Consider the following 5,057-nt stretch of genomic DNA (forward strand, 5'->3'; position numbering starts at 1 on the left):
AGTGTTAACAGGTCAGAGATAGTTAAAATACTACTGACAGTAAAACTACAGTTTCAAAAGAGACAAACAGCATGATTCATTATAATTCCACTTTACAGTCTTGTATATAATACAGTATTGTTCAAAATAATAGCAGTACAATGTGACTAACCAGAATAATCAAGGTTTTTCGTATATTTTTTTATTGCTACGTGGCAAACAAGTTACCAGTAGGTTCAGTAGATTCTCAGAAAACAAATGAGACCCAGCATTCATGATATGCACGCTCTTAAGGCTGTGCAATTGGGCAATTAGTTGAATTAGTTGAAAGGGGTGTGTTCAAAAAAATAGCAGTGTGGCATTCAATCACTGAGGTCATCAATTTTGTGAAGAAACAGGTGTGAATCAGGTGGCCCCTATTTAAGGATGAAGCCAACACTTGTTGAACATGCATTTGAAAGCTGAGGAAAATGGGTCGTTCAAGACATTGTTCAGAAGAACAGCGTACTTTGATTAAAAAGTTGATTAGAGAGGGGAAAACCTATAAAGAGGTGCAAAAAATGATAGGCTGTTCAGCTAAAATGATCTCCAATGCCTTAAAATGGAGAGCAAAACCAGAGAGACGTGGAAGAAAACGGAAGACAACCATCAAAATGGAAAGAAGAATAACCAGAATGGCAAAGGCTCAGCCAATGATCACCTCCAGGATGATCAAAGACAGTCTGGAGTTACCTGTAAGCAGAGCCATATAGAGAGAGAGTTGCGACAACGGAAGTTCGAAATGTTTGGTTGTCACGTGATTCGTGTAGACTTCAAATAGTTCCAGGAAGTGCTTTGGCGGCCATTCAAACTGATAGAGTAGAGGGACAGAACTGCGATTTCTGGTAATAAGGAGTCAATAAATGCATTTATTTTATATGTTTATACAACACACTGACATATGTACGTAGCATGAGTATGTAGTTACAGCGATGTTGTTTTTAAAATATCAAATCGGGTAATATTTGAGGATTAGTGTTCAATTACCGTTATTTTAAAAACGTATTTCAGGCTAACCTTAAGTTTTATAAACACGGGTTCCTGTTGCCTTTTTACGTTACATATTGTCAATTTTTTCACTGATCTCATGTTAACTCATGTCATATTGATGACTTTCAGGTAGTACAGAGACAGGCTGGTGACAGGTGATTTTCAGCTCGCACCGAACTATGGGTCAATTAACTGTTAGCAGCAGTAATTAGCATGTTAAATAAATGTAAAATGAAGCTTACTGTTTATAATTCTTACAATTACATATAGTAATATAATTATGTATTATAAATAATATACCTATTATATCTAGTATAATTCTTACAATACTTATTCATGTACACAATATATTCAGGTTTAAAACAACTTAAGCATACTCGTATTTAAACATGTACACTGCCATTCAAAAGTAATGATGCTGAAAATTCAGGTTGGCATCACAGGAGTATATTCCATTTTAAAATAGAAAACAGTTATTTTAAATTGTAATTATACAATTAACTATTTACAGCAATTCATGAATACATTTCTAATAAATGTAATAGCATGACAAACATTTTGTATGTGTCCTTTCTTTCATGTTGTCCTTGCATAGTCTCCACCGTGGTTTACTGTGCTGCATGGGGATGCTCCACTCAGTCAGAGAAAGGTGTGCGAATGTATGGCTTCCCCGCTGACATGGAGAGGAGAAAATAATGGTTGGCTCAAGTCAGCAGGAGCAATCTAAATACAAATAAAAATTACAACAACAAAAAATTGTTAGGTAATTATACTTAAATTTATTTGCACTTTTTTACATTGACAATGTTTTACTAGAAAATAAGGAAGAAGCAAAGCCTTGCAAAACCCAGGGAGCTGAGACTCATGGTGAGACATTGCAGGGAGTCATCAGTGTTACCTATAACTGTGCATTTAACCACCATGTGATATGTACTGTATGTGGGTAGACAAAAAAAAAGGTGTGTGTGGAAACTAAACTGAAGTCAGTATGCGGCAAAGCAATTTGTCATGACCAAAAAATTCAAGAGTAGGCTGAGACCAGATGCTATTCCCACAATCTTTGTACATCGTCCTGTGGTCAAAAAGAGGAGGGCCCTGCTCCACGATGCACCCCTAGACCTGTGAACATACAAGAAATGGCTACTGATTACAGCTGTTATTTCAGGTGATTCATATATAATAAGTACAAACTCGTACTAGTAAAGTGATGTGATATTTTCAATATTTAAAATTAGCAAAACCATGTATTCTACCTCTATCAGTTTCAAAGGTTGAGGAAAAAAGAACAAGGACACTCAGAGAAGGGAAAGTGAGAGTGAAGAAAAAGGACATGGCTAGAGAGGAGAGACAGGGACAGGTGACACAGCCCAGTCAACCAGCAGCAAGTCAGCCAGCATTCCAGTGAACCATCAGCCAGTTACCTGGGTCTATTAAAAAAATGTAAGAGACCAGAAAAAAAAAAAAAATCAAACAATGCAAAGGCAGCACTAAGAAAAATAATGAAAATTCAGCTATCAAAAAAAAAGGTCCCCTCAGCTCTCCTGACCTGCATCCTCACTGATGCTCCATCACAGAACAGTGCAGTGGCACCACTAATCCTCCACCCACCAGAACCCACAGAATGTTACAGTATGTTACTTTTATACACTAACAAGTTTAAGTATTTAATACAGTATTATTATATAATATAGACAGGTAATAGTAAATGAATCACAATGACTAAAAACACTCCACCCATGTTTTTGCAAACTCAATTCACTCAAAATGTATATCAATAGGGTGCATTTTATTATTAAGTAATTTAATACGTGTAATAAGGAACAAACTTTATAACCTCATTTTTACCACTTCCACTCACCGCTGTCACACGTTATATTGAACTAACGTAATAGGCTATGTAACGTTAAGTAACTTTCCCCACCCTGCAAAAAAATCTGTTTATACTCTTTTTTTTCTAATTGCAAACACGATGGATGAAACTGAATTATGAGAACAGATTTTACAATTATTAGGGTGTTCGTTACTAACTTTATTCAGCTCCAATCCTAGCCTAATCTGTTAGTTATCTGATAACAAACCTTAAATCTACTCATTTAATGAGTGATAATCTACTAGAAGGTTTTAATTTGCAATTTATTGTTACTAAGATGTACTGATAATATTCAATCTTATTTTTTAAACGTCTTACCTGTTAAAAGTGCGTCGCGAACGGTTTGTTCTGCTGCATCTCTACGGCGCGGCATCGGTTTGCTGCTACTTCCGGGAACTATTTAGAGGCTCCACGAGCCGCCATTGCTGTAAAAAAAGCGTTCCATTGGAGTCAATGGAGTTGTCGCAACTCTCACTCTATACGGCTCTGCCTGTAAGTACTGTGACAGTTAGAAGACGTCTGTGTGAAGCTAATCTATTTTCAAGAATCCCCCGCAAAGTCCCTCTGTTAAAAAAAAGGCATGTGCAGAAGAGGTTACAATTTGCCAAAGAACACATCAACTGGCCTAAAGAGAAATGGAGGAACATTTTGTGGACTGATGAGAGTAAAATTGTTCTTTTTGGGTCCAAGGGCCACAGGCAGTTTGTGAGACGACCCCCAAACTCTGAATTCAAGCCACAGTACACAGTGAAGACAGTGAAGCATGGAGGTGCAAGCATCATGATATGGGCATGTTTCTCCTACTATGGTGTTGGGCCTATTTATCGCATACCAGGGATCATGGATCAGTTTGCATATGTTAAAATACTTGAAGAGGTCATGTTGCCCTATGCTGAAGAGGACATGCCCTTGAAATGGTTGTTTCAACAAGACAATGACCCAAAACACACTAGTAAACGGGCAAAGTCTTGGTTCCAAACCAACAGAATTAATGTTATGGAGTGGCCAGCCCAATCTCCAGACCTTAATCCAATTGAGAACTTGTGGGGTGATATCAAAAATGCTGTTTCTGAAGCAAAACCAAGAAATGTGAATTAATTGTGGAATGTTGTTAAAGAATCATGGAGTGGAATAACAGCTGAGAGGTGCCACAAGTTGGTTGACTCCATGCCACACAGATGTCAAGCAGTTTTAAAAAACCGTGGTCATACAACTAAATATTAGTTTAGTGATTCACAGGATTGCTAAATCCCAGAAAAAAAAAAAATGTTTGTACAAAATAGTTTTGAGTTTGTACAGTCAAAGGTAGACACTGCTATTTTTTTGAACACACCCCTTTCAACTAATTGCCCAATTGCACAGCCTTAAGAGCGTGCATATCATGAATGCTGGGTCTTGTTTGTTTTCTGACAATCTACTGAACCTACTGGTAACTTGTTTGCCACGTAGCAATAAAAAATATACTAAAAACCTTGATTATTCTGGTTAGTCACATTGTACTGCTATTATTTTGAACAATACTGTATATAACATTCATAAAAAAAAATTAAAAGGTAAAACAACAACTACAGATTAATTTTGTAGTGTAAAGGCCCGAAAGCCTGTGATAAACCTACAAAGCCAGTAACAAACACATTTTAAACAACATGATTTGATTCAGAAATTCAGGTTTTGAGGCTTTTAGTCTTAAGTATTTTTGCTTTGTAGTGTCCATGTAGAGATTGTAAAATGCATGAACTGACAAAGGTATCTTACATTCACATACAGAAACTGAAACAAAGATTTATGCAAAACAGAACGACAATGTCACATACAGTGCATGTAAAACAACACAAGTGCATTTCATGCAGAAAATTACTTACAGGTGAGTCGTGTGACACTCGTTTTATCAGACGGTTTTATTTGCAGGTGAGCTGAAGTTGGATGAGTCTTAAAGCAAAGCTTGTTTATTTATTCAAACTGTTATGGTATGAAATAACGTGATGGTATAAAGTGGAAAATGATCTTATACGCTGCCCATTTAAAAGATTTACACCTAATGAATCAATCAGTTAGTTCAACTTAACGTCCAGCTGTGGTAAACAATGTTTACCATTTACTAATTTCTCTTTGTGGATCATCTAGTGTGAGTTAATATGACACAAAACTAAAACTGCAGACAGAGAGATGTTACACAAGG

The sequence above is a fragment of the Carassius gibelio genome, chromosome A4 (assembly GCF_023724105.1).
Source record: "Carassius gibelio isolate Cgi1373 ecotype wild population from Czech Republic chromosome A4, carGib1.2-hapl.c, whole genome shotgun sequence".
NCBI classification, from domain to species: domain Eukaryota; kingdom Metazoa; phylum Chordata; class Actinopteri; order Cypriniformes; family Cyprinidae; genus Carassius; species Carassius gibelio.